This window comes from Ceratotherium simum, chromosome 10, assembly GCF_057802395.1.
Source record: "Ceratotherium simum simum isolate JZ-2026a chromosome 10, ASM5780239v1, whole genome shotgun sequence".
Taxonomy (NCBI): Eukaryota; Metazoa; Chordata; class Mammalia; order Perissodactyla; family Rhinocerotidae; genus Ceratotherium; species Ceratotherium simum.
Genome location: NC_141909.1, coordinates 40445036 through 40463741, shown reverse-complemented (window position 1 = coordinate 40463741; position 18706 = coordinate 40445036).

The window sequence follows — 18706 nt, the reverse complement described above, 5'->3', positions numbered from 1 at the left end:
TGTGGGGCGGTGGCAGAGTGTGTGGGGCTCCCGCCGTGGAGAGACTGGGTCCACTTGGGGAGGTCGGGGCGCTCACACGGGGCAGGACTGTGTTGACTGTGTGTGTGGACCTGTGGGCGGCAGGGCTTCTCAGCCACAGAAGACTTGTACTTCTCAAAGACCCACATAGGAGGTTTGCTCCACCTTCCAAAACCTGAAACAATTGGGTGCTCCTGTGCCTGAGGCCAGCCCCACCCAGCTGCAATCCTCAGAGAGCTGACAAGAGACCTAATAGGCTAGAGGCTTACAGCAATTGTAAGGCCCTGAGCCTAACAACATGCCACAGTGGGGGCCTACTCACTTAAAAGAAATACTGCAACACAAATGTGGTATTAGAACTTGCAGCCAACTGTGCTGGGGCTCCCCACAGCTGATAAAGAGACTGAAGGGCCCACAACAACTACAAGCAGCTGAGCATTACAACAGCTGGCCAGGAGCATAACTCGGCCTCCCTGGGCGCCTACAGGGAGAGCAAACAGGCCACAGCAGAAGGATACACGTAGCCCACATAGGGGTCACCCCTGGAACATTGAGAACTGAGGGAAGCACACTGGAAGCCTCCTAAGCCATCACTTACATAAGGTCACCTATCCAAGAGCAGGAGACGTGGGTGACCTACCTAATACGTAGACACAAGCACAGGGAAAGAGGCAAAATGAAGAGGCAAAAGAATACATTCCAAGTAAGGGAACAGGACAAAACCCCAGAAAAGGAACTTAGTGAAACAGAAATGAGCAACCTACCTGACAGAGAGTTCAAACTAAGAGTGTTAAGGATGCTCACTGATCTGGGGAGAAGAATAGATGGACTCAGTGAGAATGTCAACAAAGAAATGGAAAATATAAAAAGAACCAATCAGAAATGAAGAATACAATACTGGAAATGAAAAACTCATTAGAGGGACTCAAAAGCAGAGTAGAGGATACAGAAGAACGGATCTGTGAGCTGGAAGAAAGACTAGAAGAAATTACCCAAGGTGAACAGGTAAAAGAGAAAAGAATTAAAAAGAGTGAGGACAGTCTAAGGGACCTCTGGGACAACATCAAGTGCACTAACATCCGTGTTATAGGTGTCCCGGAAGGAGAAGAGCGAGACAAGGGGGCAGAGAATCTATTTCAAGAAATAATAGATGAAAACTTCCCTAACCTAAGGAAGGAAACAGACATCCAGGTACAGGAGGCACAGAGAGCCCCAAACAAGATAAACCCAAAGAGGCCCACACCAAGACACATCATAATCAAAATGTCCAGAATTAAAGATAAAGAGAGAATCCTAAAAGCCGCAAGAGAATGTCAAGTTACATACAAAGGAAACCCCATAAGGCTATCAGCTGACTTCTCAGCAGAAACCTTACAGGCTAGAAGAGAATGGCATGATATATTTAAAGTGCTAAAAGGAAAAACTTACAGCCAAGAATACTCTACCCAGCAAGGTTATCATTCAAAATGGAAGGAGAGATCAAAATTTTCCCAGATAAGCAAAAATTAAAGGAGTTTGTCACCAAGAAACCAGTGTTACAAGAAATGTTAAAGGGACTGATTTAAGGGGAAAAGAGAAGACCACAAATAGGAAAAATTATCTATTTCCACGATTAGAACGTAATGGATACAAATGCACAAAAAAGAGGTTGGATATGATATCAAAAACATAAAAGGAGGGAGGAGGGTAGTTAAAGAGTACAGCTTTCAGACAGAGGTCAAACTAAAGTGACCATCAATTCTGTATAGAAGAAGTAAGGAACAGAGAAGGACTACTAAAACACTGAGGAAAAAAAAAAAAAAAAGTTAAAAAATGGCAGTAAGTACATACTTATCAATAGCTACTTTAAACGTCAATGGACTAAATGCTCCAATTAAAAGGCATAGGGTGGCTGACTGGATAAAAAAACAAGACCCATATATATGCTGCATACAAGAGACACACTTCAGACCTAAAGACACTCACAAACTGAAAGTGAAGGGATGGAAAAAGATACTCCATGCAAATGGCAATGAAAAGAAAGCTGGGGTAGCAGTACTCATATCAGACAAAATAGACTTTAAAACAAAAACTGTAAAACGAGACAAAGAAGGGCATTACATAATGATCAAGGGAACAATCCAACAAGAGGATATAACACTTGTAAATATCTACGCACCCAATGTAGGTGCACCTAAATATATAAAGCAATTATTAACAGACATAAAAACAGAAATAGACAGTAACACAATAATAGTAGGGGACTTTAACACTCCACTTACACCAACGGATAGATCATCCAAACAGAAGATCAATAAGGAAACATTGGCCTTAAACGACACACTAGAACAGATGGACCTAGTAGATATATACAGAGCATTCCATCCAAAAACCGAAGAATACATGTTCTTTTCAAATGCACATGGAACATTCTCCAGGATTGATCACATATTAGGCCACAAAACAAGTCTCCATAAATTTAAGAAGATTGAAATAATACCAAGCATCTTTTCTGACCACAAAGGTATGAAACTAGAAATCAACTATAGGAAGAAAATCAGAAAAGCCACAAATACATGGAGATTAAACAAAATGCTACTGAACAACGACTGGGTTAATGAAGAAATCAAAGAAGAAATCAAAAAATACCTGGAGACAAATGAAAATGAAAATACGACATGCCAGATTTTATGGGATACAGCAAAAGCGGTTCTAAGAGGGAAGTTTATAGCAATACAGGCCTATCTCAACAAACAAGAAAAATCTCAAATAAACAATCTAACAATGCACCTAAAGGAACTGGAAAAAGAAGAACAAACAAAGCCCAAAATCAGTAGAAGAAGGGAAATAATAAAAATCAGAGCAGAAATAAATGAAATAGAGACCAAAAAACAATAGAAAAAATTAATAAAACCAAGAGCTGGTTCTTTGAAAAGATCAACAAAATAGACAAACCTTTAGCTAGACTCACCAAGAAAAAAAGAGAGAAGGCACAAATAAGTAAAATCAGAAATGAAAGAGGAGTGGTTACAACAGACACCTCAGAAATACAAAAGATTATAAGAGAATACTATGAAAAACTATATGCTAACCAATTCGACAATCTGGAAGAAATGGATAAATTCTTAGAATCATACAACCTTCCAAAACTGGATCAAGAAGAAGTAGAGAATTTGAATAGACCAATCACCAGTAAGGAGATCGAAACAGTAATCACAAACCTCCCCAAAAATAAAAGTCCAGGACCAGACGGCTTCCCTGGTGAATTCTACCAAACATTCAAAGAAGACTTAATACCTATCCTTCTCAAACTCTTCCAAAAAACTGAGGAGGGGGAAGCTCCTAATTCATTCTATGAAGCCGACATTACCCTGATACCAAAACCAGACAAGGACAACACAAAAAAAGAAAATTACAGGCCAATATCACTGATGAACATCGATGCAAAAATCCTCAACAAAATACTAGCAAATCGCATACAACAATACGTTAAAAAGATTATACACCATGATCAAGTGGGATTTATTCCAGGGATGCAGGGATGGTTTAACATTCGCAAATCAATCAACGTAATACACCACATTAATAAAATGAAGAACAAAAATCACTTGATCATCTCAATAGATGCAGAGAAAGCATTTGACAAGATACAGCATCCATTTATGATAAAAACTCTGAATAAAATGGGTATAGAAGGAAAGTACCTCAACATAATAAAGACCATATATGAGAAACCCACAGCTAATATCATCCTCAATGGTGAAAAACTGAAAGCTATCCCTCTAAGAACAGGAACCAGACAAGGATGCCCACTGTCACCACTCCTATTTAACATAGTATTGGAAGTCCTAGCCAGAGCAATCAGGCAAGAGAAAGAAATAAAAGGGATCCAAATTGGAAAGGAAGAAGTGAAACTGTCACTATTTGCAGATGACATGATTTTATATATAGAAAACCCTAAAGAATCCACCAGAAAACTTTTAGAAGTAATAAACGAATATGGGAAAGTTGCAGGATACAAAATCAACATACAAAAATCAGTTGCATTTCTGTACACTAACAACGAAGTAGCAGAAAGAGAAATTAAGAATACCATCCCATTTACAATTGCAACAAAAAGAATAAAATACCTAGGAATAAACTTAACCAAAGAGGTGAAAGATCTGTACACCGAAAACTATAAAACATTTCTGAAAGAAATTGAAGAAGACACAAAGAAATGGAAAGATATTCCGTGCTCTTGGATTGGAAGAATTAACATAGTTAAGATGTCCATACTTCCTAAAGCCATCTATAGATTCAATGCAATCCCTATCAAAGTTCCAACAACATTTTTCACATAAATAGAACAAAGAATCCTAAAATTTATATGGAACAACAAAAGACCCCGAATAGCTAAAGGAATCCTGAGAAAAAAGAACAAAGCTGGAGGTATCACACTCCCTGATTTCAAAATATACTACAAAGCTGTAGTAACCAAAACAGCATGGTACTGGCACAAAAACAGACACACAGATCAATGGAATAGAATCGAAAGCCCAGAAATATACCCACACATCTATGGACAGCTAATCTTTGACAAAGGAGCCAAGAACATACAATGGGGAAAAGAAAGTCTCTTCAACAAGTGGTGTTGGGAAAACTGGATAGCCATATGCAAAAAAATGAAAGTAGACTCTTACCTTACACCATACACAAAAATTAACTCCAAATGGATTAAAGACTTGAATGTAAGACCTGAAACTGTGAAAGTTCTAGAAGAAAACATAGGCAGTACGCTCTTCGACATCAGTCTTAGCAACATCTTTTCAAACACCACATCTGACCGGGCAAGAGAAACAATAGAAAAAATAAACAAATGGGACTACATCAAACTAAAAGCTTCTGCACAGCAAAGGAAACCATCAACAAAACGAAAAGACAACCTAACAATTGGGAGAAGATATTTGCAAACCATACATCTGATAAGGGCTTAATCTCCAAAATATATAAAGAACTCATGCATCTCAACAACAAAAACTACCAACCCAATTAAAAAATGGGCAAAAGACCTGAACAGACATTTCTCCAAAGAAGATATACAGATGGCCAACAGACACATGAAAAGATGTTCAAAATCACTAACTATCAGGGAAATGCAAATCAAAACTACAATGAGATATCACCTCACGCCTGTCAGAATGGCTATAATTAACAAGACAGGAAACAACATGTGTTGGAGAGGTTGTGGAGAGAAGGGAACTCTCATACACTGCTGGTGGGAGTGCAAACTGGTGCAGCCACTATGGAAAACAGTATGGAGATTCCTCAAAAATCAACGATAGAACTACCATATGATCCAGCTATTCCACTGTTGGGTATTTATCCAAAGAACTTGAAAACACCAATTTGCAAAGGTACATGCACCCCTGTGTTCATTGCAGCCTTATTCACGATAGCCAAGACTTGGAAGCAACCTAAGTGCCCATCAAGGGACGAATGGATAAAGAAGCTGTGGTATATATACACAATGGAATACTACTCAGCCATAAGAAACGATGAAATCCAGCCATTTGTGACAACATGGATGGACATTGAGGGCATGATGCAAAGTGAAATAAGTCAGAGGGAGAAGGTCAAATACCGTATGATTTCCTTCATTAAGTAGTAGATAATAACAACAATAAACAAACACATAGGGACAGAGATTGGATTGGTGGTTACCAGAGGGGAAGGGGGGAGGGAGGAGGGTGAAAGGGATAATTGGGTACATGTGTGTGGTGATGGGTTGTAATTAGTATTTTGGTGGTGAACATGATGTAATCTATGCAGAAATAGAAGTACAATGATGTACACCTGAAATTTTTACAATGTTATAAACCAATGTTACTGCAATAAACAAAAAATTAAAAAAAAAAAAAAAAAAAAAAGATAATCCGTTAAAGGGGCCGGCCCCGTGGCATGGCGGTTAAGTGCGAGTGCTCTGCTTCTGGTGGCCCAGGTTCAGATCCCAGGCACGCACCAACGCATCACTTGTCAAGCCATGCTGTGGCGGCGTCCCACATAAAGTAGAGGAAAATCAGCACAGATGTTAGCTCAGGGCCAGTCTTCCTCAGCAAAAAGAGGAGAATTGGCATGGATGTTAGCTCAGGGCTGATCTTCTCCCCCCCCCAAAAAAAAGATAATCTGTTAAATTAACACCTTAGAGGTGAGTCTACCACTGAGAAGTATTTTCCGTGTGCCAATAATTAAATGCCTTGTGTACCACACCAACCCTTCACAGTTATGCAAGAGACCGGCCCCGTATGAAACATCACTAGACCACTGTAATAAGATCTGAGGTATTTTTCAATCAGAAAAGCCTCTAAAAGACTCATAAAATTGAATGTACATAGAAAAATAGCAGTACCAACAGATTTAAAAAAACTTACTTAGAGCCATGCATGATGGTAGGAGAGCTGAATTTTGCTGGCCTTCTTCATGAAATTATCCTGCAAAAATCTTCTGCTCTTAATAGAGGTGTTCATGTTTGGATCTCCTGTTCCTTGAAAATATGTCTATGTGGCTACCAATATCAGCAACCCTGCACTTCAAAATAACAAGGTATCTATTTTCAAATTCATCTCTCTTTTACTCAGCATAGCAACTCTTCTTTATAGTTTTATAAAAAGAACATATTTCAGTTCAATTAAACCACGAAACTAGGAATAAATATAGGACCTTGCTTTGGGTAAAGTATTCTACGCAGAGCAGCAAGCCTTTTTCTTCCTTTCTTCCTTCCCTTCCAACTTTTCTTCTTTTTTTCCTCTCTTCTTTTTTTCTTTCTTTTCACAGTTCTGAAATCACACTATTGTTTATATAGTATATTTAAAAAGCACTGGATCTTGAAACAACTGATTTCATAGAATTTTTGAATAGTGATTCTATTGTTAATTGTTGAACAGAATATTAAGCTATGAGAAATTAAAAAAATTGAACCCTTTTATAAAGTTATAAAATAAATTATTACTCAGGTTAAATACCAGCAAATGAATATTGAAAGCCCTCAACTTTCAATAGTTATGTATAGCATGATTCGTGTATAGCATGTTACACAGCACCTGGCCCATATTTAGAGCTAAATAACTCTTCTCTCTCTAAAAGTATTTTTAATAATAGTTGAATTATTGATGCTATGCAACTTAGTGAGATTTGGGCTGTAGTCACATCACCAAACCAATGTTTAAATATCTGGTGGCATATTTGTGTGCATGTGCATGTGTACATGGGAGAGAAAGAATGAGAATAAACCTGGTCATAGGGTCTTCTATAATGAGTTACATTCTTTTTCAAGGTACAACAAGCAAGTTATTACCAACAGTATTTAATTAGTTTTTCTAATTTATCATTGATGCAAGAAGGAAGGAAAAAAATCAAAACAAACCATGGGACCTCAAGATTTCTCCTGCTGAATGAACACTGATAAGAAAATTCTGAATCATTGTTTCATCCAGTTTATACTATTCATGGACTAATGAACAGGAAGAGTACAAATAAATTGAATGGTTAGTGAATTACATTGTTTTCCACCTAATGAACAGCAAAGACAGCCTCTGATTCATCCTGCTCCTACCCCCCTAATTGCGATGGTTCCTGCGCTCCCTTCCTCCAGCTAAATCAAATGGTTAACACTGAAACACTCGATAATAGACAAATATTTCCTGCTTTATGTAAAAAGATTAAAGAGTCACACTGTTGAGAAAATTCTAAAGTGTTATTATATCATGAAAGCCGAGAAGATCAATTGTAGAGGACCTAAGTGTAAATTGGCTGGCATTAGACACCGTGGCAAAAAGAACACACTTCCCAGACCTGCAGGAGATAATTAGGCCCAATTACTAGGTGAAGTCACTGTATTCATTTAAAACCCAGACAATGTGTCAAAGTGTGTATGTGTTTATGTGTGTGTGCATACACCATAAAAATTATGGCGTAACAAAATTATAGCTGTGATCACGTAAGTATTCTTTTCCATTAGTAACATTTCTATGATTAGAAAAGTGATACATGGTCACTGTAAGAAATTTAGCATATCTAGGTGAATGTATTGGAAAAGCGTAAATCACCCATGAAACCACTAGTCAGAAATAAGCAGTGCAAAAGTCATATTGTAGTTTTCCTAGGATTTTTCCTAAATATATGCTTGCAGTATACACACACACACACACACACACATACACATTTCTTCCTCCAAAAACATAGATCATTCTTTTGTATCCTATTTTTGTTTAGTTAACTTTACAACATAAGCATTTTTTCCAATACCATTAAATGTTAAGTAAAAAATCATAATTTCATCCTATAAATATACCATATATATTTAACCATATAGCTATCTATGATAAACTCTGCATAATTATTTCCCCACATCTCTGATTTTTTTCATTGGTAAAACTCCTAGAAGTAGATCAAGGTTTTGACATGTATATGCTGTAATTACAACCAAATGTTTTTAAAATATATGCCATTGAAACCCATGTGTTGACAACATAATCTAGGATTTGTGTGTAGACTGGGCCTGCTCCCTTATCATTCCTCAGATGTTAGACTCACTCACCCCTAATTGATTGTCCTTGGATGAGTTCTACCCATAGTTGGTGAATAAGAAAAAAAATCAGAGTTTAAGTAGGAGAAACAAAGTGTTCAGCATAAAAGCAATTTTGGATTGGAGAACCAGGTTTTGCATAAGATTGTTGACCTTAACTATGAGAAAAGCTAAGGCAGCCAAGAGAGGAAAGTCCCTGAGGGCGGAAGACAGACACTACAAGGAAAAGACTGCTGTCATGAGGCAGGCATTCTCTGGATCCCACGTTCTTGCGCTCATTCTCAGTGTGTAACCCAATGCTCTGGCCATCAGCCTGCTCTGGACTCTGTTTACTTGCTCCTCAGAAACATTTCTGTTTGCTTCATACTTGAGGTCTTAAAAGCCAGATCAAAATATGTATTTTCCTGCTCTAATTTGAAGCCAGTCATAACTGCACAATTTCTTTTGCCTTCTTTGAATCAGGGTAATTTATTCATCCCCACTAAAGGACCACTTTCTATAACTTCCAACATATACATGTTGCTAGAGTGCTATCCCCAGACAGCTGTTCTGGACCTGGCTAATCAGCAAGATTGCCTTATACTGATATCCTTTGTATAAACAAAGAAGTGGCAATTACCAGAAGTAGGAACTGCCACAGGCAGCTCATGCACAGTCCCTTGCTGGACCCTTTAATGTCTCCCTGCAAAATATCCTTTCTAGGTTGACTGTGTCTTCTAGAACTTTTATTCACTTGCTAAGAAAAAATGGATATCCTCAATTTTTTCCCCCAGAACATTCTATCGTTCTACTTACCTGAAGTCTGGATTTCCTTTGATAATATCACTGCTTTTATCTCAGCGCTACCAGGCACACTTCATCACATCTACTTGGCTTTTTTTTTCCCATTTCTTTTAACAAAGTTCTAAGTTATAATCACCCTACTCAAAATATCCATCCCTCCCCCACCACCCAACGCACACATAACCAACCTTTCAGCAGGTAACCTTTTTGGGTACCACTGGTAGACGATTCCTTTACAGTCTCTTAGGAAGAAGTGGCTCAATTAGTTTCGAACTGTGTTTTTGATCTTATTCTTCTCCTATTTCTTGCAGCTTTACTCTAAGAATGCTATATTCTCCCTCCTGAATTTCCGTTGCCTCCATCCACCATTTCTTTGAGTGTAGATGTGTTAAAATATCTGCCATAGTCAAAGATCTCTCTTGAGCCTAGTTCCCCCTCAAAAAGCAATCCCATCTCTCTTTTTCTCAGTTACCAAACTTCTTGAATTAATTGTCTAGCTTTATCTTCATTTTACTATAATATAACCATTGTCTCCCACCCCACAGTGAATTTGTAATTGTCAATTCCAAAGATCAATTCCTAGTCCTACAAAATGAGTTTTGGTCTCAATCCAGTTTCCTTGACATCACTAAAGCAAGAAGATATGCCTTATTTGTTGAGATGTTCTAGAGTTTCTTTGGCATTATTCATTTCTGGTTCTTCATTTACAACTTTTTCCTGCTGTCTACAAGGGCATCTCTTTTGTGAATAACTCCTTAAATGTTATTTGAATTTGGTCCTCACCCACTTGTATTCTCCATCCCCCTATTCTCCTGGCCTCCATGGCTCTACTGTTATCTAAACACAGGTAACTATCAAAACTGCAGATATTTGGATGGATATTAAAAATATAGCCTGAAGTTTAAGTGAAGATTGGAATGTGGGATACAGAAGAATATCAAACTTAATTTACAAAAATCATACTTTGTTATTTCTTCCCTTCATTTAACCTCGCTTTCCCTCTTTATTTCTGATATTTGGTTAATGGTATCACCATCCACCCAGTTACTCAACTTAGAAATCATCAAAATCTATTTGATTTATGCTACTCTGTTGCTGTTTCTCTTCACAACTCATTTCTAATCTACTTTTCTCCCCACCATCACAATTACCTTTCAAATACATAGAACAGATTAAATACATTGATCAGATTCAAGAGGCTTAAACACTGTGATGTTTCTGTTAACAGGATTCAGTGAACGTCCACTATTCAAATCCTTTACATTTTGGCCCCAAACTCCTTTTCTAATCTCTGTTTCTGCATAATTGTTCTCTTTATTCCACCGAAACAGAATGAATCTCTATTTCATCTATGCTCCCATGGCTCATTGTTCATGCCAATAGTTATAGCTCTCAACTCCTTTTGTTTTATTAAGTTCTTACCATGCCTGTCCTTCCAGTTAAATTAAAAATTCCTGAAAGATAGCAACCCTATTATTCACATCTTTAACTGCCACACCAGTAGAAGTCCTGGTAAATATTTCAGGCTCAATAAATGTTTTTAAAACTATTTTCAGTATTTAAAATTATTCTGATATCTATATAAATAAGATGCCTTTAGATGAGGTTAATGCAATAGGAAAACATGCTTTAGTGTAGCTTTAAAATTTAGTGCATGTTTTTTCTTCAGAAGAATTCCAGGAATTTTCTTGAGCATTGACATGACTTCTTACAATACTCTTCGTGATATTAAGTAAAAAGGATGAATATTTCTCCATGGTATAGATGAAGAAAATAAGACTAATAAAGGTTAAGTTACTTATCATTGTCAAAAAGCCAGTGGGTGATACAGTAGAGATTAAAAACACTTACTTTGAATTTCCATTCATTAACATATTCATTCTATGAAGCATTCATTCAATAGTAACTTCCAGCTCTTTATGAGGACAAATGAGATAATGTCTGTAAGACAATTTGAGCTACTCAGGAAAAGCAGGATATATAATTTAAGAGATGAATTTGATAAATTGAATTCACAAATAAGTGGATTGGCTCAAAGCCTCCACAGAGAGGAAGTTGTTGTGTCATTTTCCCAATCATCTTGCCAATTTACCTCAAGCTTTACAATCGTACAAGTCTTTTAAAGAGATCCGCAGATGAACTTCTTGAAAATGTGTTTTGGTCTCAATTCAGTAAATTTTATTTGTGCTTTCCCCATAGTCTCTCCAATAGTTTTCACTGACCCATTACATCATCAAAGCTGCTACTCATCAAAACTAGAATATCCAGCACATTTGATTTGTTTCACGGCTAATATTTTAGCAATAGTCTCATATAATAATATTGATTTGATATAAAAGCATTTTCTCTTTCATATTAGTACATGTATGTGTAGATTCTACATGGGAATCACCACATAAGCCTTCAAGAGTGTACTTCTTACACTGCAGTCTTTTTCAATAATAGTACCTACTACATAGGATCCAAGCGCACCCGTTAAACGCTCGATGATATTTTCAACAAGACATATTTTTGTCCTTTGAGAGCATTTCTAGCACTCTCAGAAGGGCAATACAATCCATGCAACTTCCAATAGTTCTGAACTTAACAACGTGAATGCTATTGAAACGGCCATAGCGTATGAAGAAGAAGTTGCTGATACACAGGCAAATGTGAATTATACGCAGGCCAGACAAAGCTGGCCGTGTCCTGGCTTCCACTGTTTAGAAAAATGGAATGATTTCATTTAGGGAAGAATCATGATCTGTTGAGCAGAAATAGAGTAGAATTCAATTTGATTTCATAAGTAAATCCTGCTCCAAGAAAAGTGGCTCTGTATAAACCAAAAACGCAATTTAAACAACACATTTTAGATATCTGCACGTTCATTCGGATTTACTATAAATAAAGTTTCACTTTAAGTGAATTATACCGTCACTTTTGGGAATCTAAATAAATCTTGCTCCCTAAGCAATTTACAGACATTGATATTCTTTTACAGTTTAAAATATCCCTGTTTACAAAGATAAGGCAGATGGGTACCAGCAGATGGTCAGCATGAGGGGAAAGGAGAGGTGCCCACCTGTTATTGTGTATGTGCCCATAATCCCAGGTTTACTGAAGAGATAGTTCTATTTTTACATTTTTTTTTTCAATTATGAAGGGGAAATAGGATAAATCATAGTTAAAACATTTTTACTATTTTAGTATTTCCAGAATTTAAATATATCCCAAATGTGAAATGTGACTATTTTTAACAACTTCCTCCAAAGCGAGAATGACAAAATCTTCAGGAATTGAAGAAAATTATTGCTGTGAACAGTCTATGAGTAATTAAAACTTTCGTGCACAGGAATTTATCAGTAGGGGTAAGTAGGGACAAAAATGTTAAAAGTTTTTGCCGTGCACAGAGAAAAATTACAAATCCAATAATCTCAGATAGATGCTCCAGAAAGTAAAGATTAATTTAGAACTAATGTGTAGGTGAGGGAAAAATAAGACCCACAGATATGCAGCTCAGCTGGACTTAAGAACAAATATTTGAACACAGATATATTCATATACCTTCCTTTGTTTAGTAGTAATCTAACTCTTTGTTGTTACTCTATTTTTTTTGGTTTTCTAAATTTTTCTTTGATTTGGAGCAATTCACATATCACTAACATGTAATGTGTTATTGTGTGTTACCATTCTTTGGACATTGCCTTGTGACAACCGAAATGGCTCACAAATCCGTTCAGCAAATATTGACTAATTGCTAATTAGGTGCAAATTATGTTTGGAATAAGAAAAGTTATGTTAGGGAAATAACATCATGGGGGTTCTAAATGAACTTGCAATTTAGTTAGAAAAAAGGCATAAATGGGTAAAATTAATTAAAAATGAGAGATTCATACTGCATTTCAAAAGAAACGTAAACAAAAGGTATGACGTAAGATGACAATAAATGGGATGGCCAAATAATGAGTTACTAAATAATTTGAACAAATTCTCCCATGAGATTCCCAAAAAGAAACAATAAACTAGGAGTCATCTTATCTCAATAATGGCAAATATATATCCCCTTACTTGGCCTCTCTGATTCGAGATGGGTTTCTGAAGAGTTATGTTCTTGAGCCATACCCAGGTTTAGATACAATGAGTGTCTGGATTGATTATCACTGTGCCTATGCATACAGGGGTGGGAGGGACACACTCACAGCTGTATTTTCCATCCTTCTCCTAGATCCTTCCTTCTTTCTCATTCTCCATATATAATCAAGCTCCATACACTAACAGTCTTCTCAAACTCATCAGCTCTCACATCCCTCACTTAGACATTGCAATGCCCCTGTTTTAGTCTCTCCACCTCTAAACTCAATCCTGATGATTAAATTCTCTTTCTGAAATTTAAATATGACCATGTCATCCCCTCCCTGAAATCAAAACCATTTTAAAGTTTGAACTTTATTTGGCAAATAAGAACATTCCTGATTTCATGACTTGACAAATATCTAGTCTCATAACAACCATCATCACCTGCCCTGCCTGTTTCTCTCTTTTCCCTTAAGTAGTACTAAGGTAATTACGCCTCCTTGAACATTCACGTCATTGTTTTCTCATGTTTTTTTTCCTCTTCTTGAAACGCCCTCCCTCACAAAATTCACATGAGACTCTTCTCCTCCTTTTGAAAATGGCAGTTCAAATAGTTGCCTGTGAGATCTTCCCTGACGCCTTCAGTCAGAAGCTCCTTATTTTTTATGCATATATTTCCATTGTAATGTTTGCTTTTTGTGGCTCTCCCACAAGACTATAAGCTCTTGAGAGAAGGCACTGTATTCTTTCACTGCTGTGTACCCACGGCCTGAACATTACCCTGGCCATAGAAAGGGTTCAGTAAATACTTAAGGAGAGGAAGGATAACCGCAAGCTAGGGTAAAGGAGGGAAACGTTAGAGAAAACGGGGATGGGGATTGTCTGAAAGGCAGAGAAGAAGCTGCAGGATGCAGGAGACTCCTGGAGGGGATAGAGCAAAACTTCAGGGGCAGGAGAGGGGAGCACCAGGCACACTCCAGGGACAAGGAGCAAATTGTTTTGCCCATATGACAGTTAATCAGGAGAAAGGAGTGCCTGGATGCTGGATGGGTACGGTAGCCAGATAATGTGGCTTTTATATATTAATTTGCTTTATTGGACACACTCTCAATCATTTACAAAGAAAGAATTCTTTAGCTATAAACAAATTTTCTATATTTGAGTGACAATGCTTTTTATAAATTTTCCGCAAGGAAGCCTTTAATTTTCTATTATATCTTATATTTCAGAATGCACGGGTATCAAGTTATCTTATATTTTTCTTTTTAGTCTGTGTCTGCGGTATGTGTCCTTTTCCCTAAAAGTCAAGTACTGCTTACAGGCAGAATCCATCTGTGAAAAAAAAAAACATACAGAAAAACAACAACAAAAAAGGCTTTTATTTGGTTGTGTGATACTCACTTATCCCAGTTTGACTATGCTATGTCATGTGTGACTAATGCCAACACAGCCAACCTCCTACCTTCTCCCCACCAGCCATTGACAAGCTGCAGTCAAATAGAAGCTGAAGTACATTGACAAATGAAATAATTTTTAGATTCACTGCTCAAGCAAAGCTTTGTTTAATCTATAGCAACCCAAGCAATAGCCATATCTGCCTAGATTACTATGCAGGCAAAATATGGGTCAGGAAGGTTGAACCCCTGAAAAAGTATCCCCATATCGAGAGAGGAAATGCAGATATTCGTTTCTCCCCAAACCAACTGCAAAACAAAAAGAAAAATCAGGAACAAACTGTCCATCAAGAAAGCAGCTGGAAAAATCAAAAGAGTAAAATAATGTAGCTGGCATGTTGCTCTTCTATACCAGCCAAATCCCCACAGGAAAAAATGCCATGTAGATTTCAATCAATAAACGAATATCTGACAAGAGGTCAAATAAATCAATCCAGCTTGTTATACTATATCATATGCAGTTATCAGAATAGAAGCAACATCATAACACCGGTTTGTTATGTGTTTGGTTTTAACTGGATTATGCATCTGTCATCTGTTAACCTGAATCATATGGGAGTATGGAAAATTTTTATTTGGTGTATGAAATGCTTTGAGCCCACAAAATCTGGATATATGAGATTTCCAACAGTAGTTAAAACACCAGCAAAAATAAGCATGAGAAAACTGAAGTATAACCAAAGAGTTCTGGGGCCAACCCGGTGACGTAGTGGTTAAGTTTTCACACTCTGCTTCGGCGGCCCAAGGTTCACAGGTTTGGATCCCCGGTGCAGACCTACACACCGCTTATCACACCATGCTGTGGCAGGTGTCCCACATATAAAATAGAGGAAGATGGGCACAGATGTTAGCTCAGGGCCAATCTTCCTCAGCAAAAAGGGGAGGATTGGCAACCAAGGTTAGCTCAGAAGTAATCTTCCTCACCAAATAAATAAATAAATAAATAAATAAATAAAAACAGTTCAAAGTATACAATTAAATGTGAATGTCTTCATTCTATAAATATATACATATTATAGCTTGGCATTTCTATCCTCTTTTTTGCTTTGTCTATGAGAAATAGAAGAAACATATTCCTTTTTTGAAGTATCAGTCTCCCTTTACATTTCTTGTTATTCAGTGTACAACTCATTTCTATGTTACCCCATGCAGAGCTAGTCAAGCTCCAAACTCACGAAGCAAAGTGACAGCTGCTTATGTTATATTGTTATATTGAACAACTACTAGCAGTCAAGGAAGAATACTTTGCTATACCTAAAAGCCCTCTTTAGAAGATTAAGTGGAATTCGGCAGGAACCACTCATAGTTACCTAGCACAGTGCCTGATACCAGACACTCAATAAATATTTAATAAATGAATGTAACAGGAAAAAAGGAGGAATCATTAAATACTTGAGTGCGTACTTACATGACAAGTAATATCGCTTTATTTTATTCAATTACTCATAAAAGTTTTTTTTTTTTTTTTTGTGGGGAAGATCAGCCCTGAGCTAACATCCGATGGCAATCCTCCTCTTTTTGCTGAGGAAGATTGGCCCTGGGCTAACATCTGTGCCCATCTTCCTCCACTTTACATGGGATGGCTTGACAAGCGGTGCATCAGTGCTTGCCCAGGATCCGAACCTGCGAACTCCGGGCCACTGAAGTGGAGCACCCACACTTAACAGCTTGTGCCACCAGGCCGGCCCCCTCATAAAAGTTTTTGATACTAGAAAACTATCATTGAAACAAATTACATATTTTTTTCCTCTTATACCTCTGGGTTTAAAAGTTTATATGCTACTATAAATGTACTAAGTGATGGGGAGGCGGCATTTTTTATACTCATTATGATATCATTTTCAAATGTAAATTTTTTGTTCTTTCTCTGTCTCTATATACATACACACACATCACTTGCAGTGATGTTAATTTTGTTAATTCACCAAGTGGAAAGTTAGAAAAAATATTTATGAGTTAATTAATTTGACACATTAGGGCCACAAAATGGAAGATTTCTTCATGTCATAAAAAATTCTCCAGCCTCTAAGTGCTAGGATGGACAAGGAGATGGTCTTTAGTTAGGGACCCGAATCAGAGCCTAGTAGGACTTGGGTGTTCCACTCAACCCTCACCCCTCAATGGTGAAAAGTCTGTAAAATTACTTTGCTACTTTTCTTCTTAGCCAGGATCTATGCATGACTTCCATGAATACCCGTTTAACTCAATCTGCTACAGAGAGCATTGTAAAAAACCAAAAAGTTATTTCTTTACTTTCTTTCAGGAAACAGTATCTTACACTTCCAGTGTTTAGTCATTCTTAATAAAGATGAATGTTTCTAGCAGTTCAACACCCTCAGCTCTTTTAAAAACAGGGAGGCAGAATTTTCTGAGATATTCTCTAAATTTATAAACTGTGGTGTTCTTTCCATTAGAAATAGAACAGAGTATTGCTTGCCAATCAAACATCAAAGACTCCTCTCCTAGGTTGAGGCTTCAGGAATGCGGGTGCAATTATTGTTGAAAGGGAGGCCGATTATTTAAGATTGGCTGCTTCAGCGCCCTATACTGACTGTGACAGGGTCTGGAGGTGTACAGAGCTTTGTCTATTGATACAAATTGAATCTGAAATTGCAATTTATTCACCAAATCAAACCAATCACTACAATGCAGTTTTCTCTTTCGGCTCTTATTTTCAACCAACCACTCTTAACCACTTTGAAACTTCTGTTTTACAGTAACATTTCTGTTTCAGGAAGGGGTGTAGGAAATCTCTCATGGAAGACCTTTCTTTTAGCCTTTTTAACTTTGAGTCTTTATTCTAGAATATGATTTGTTTATAGCTATACTACTTAATCTAGGCAAAAATGATCAACACCTGTTCCAAATTAGTACTCCAATCCCACACTCCTTTTTCTCTTCACCAGCAACTGTCATTTGCCTTCTTTTAACCATAAAAAAGCAATCACATTAGAATCCTTTGTAACACAATTTCAAAGCTTCAAAGACATATAAAAAATTCTATAGTAAAACTGCATCTTCTATATGGCAACATAATCAGCTTCCAGGAAATAGGAAAGCACGTAAAATAAAGACATATTTTAAGTGAATCTTTTCATTTTAACAGTTACTTGAAGTGAGACCTAATAGCCAAGTCAAGAATTTGAAACAAGAAAATGAAAGTTTGCCTGAGGGGAAGCAAACAGAGCAAAGAACTCCCTATTTGGATCAAAGACTGGAAAACTAAATGGATCTTCTCAAAGTTCTGAATCAACACATATCCTTGGCATTTCACCAGCCTTTCCTAGCCTCTTGGATGGAGAGGCTCATAACAGCTAACTACAGGCTGTTGCCATGGCTACAAGCAGCCAAAGGTGCGGGGGGACCTAACTTAACAAAAAGGCAGTTGGGAAACACTTAAAAGAAAAACAAGTTGGACTGGAAAGAATGCATATTTAAGTGCAATTTTTAGGCAAAGAGAGTCTATCAGAAAGAAAATAGACAAAGAAAATAGATTAAATTGTAACAATAACAGACCAGACTGTATTTTAAGGATGACCTACTTTATAAGGCATTCTATCTGGAGGAGAAAAAGAAGAAAAAGGTGAAGGAGCAAGAGGAAGATGGAGAGGAGGAGAAGTGGTAGTAACAGTAATAGCTCTGGTTGCCATAATTGTTTTCCATGCCGTGGCACTTCAGAAAAGTGAAACTTGCATGCAACTGTTAGCCCGCCCATTAACGTAAATTCTTTATCAGGAACCAGCAGAATCTGATTTTTGTATTTTACCCGAAATCAATATATTGTAATGTAAAGGGACTATGGGAAAACACTTAGTTGCTTAGATCAAGAGATGTAGAATTTTACAATCTGGTGAAA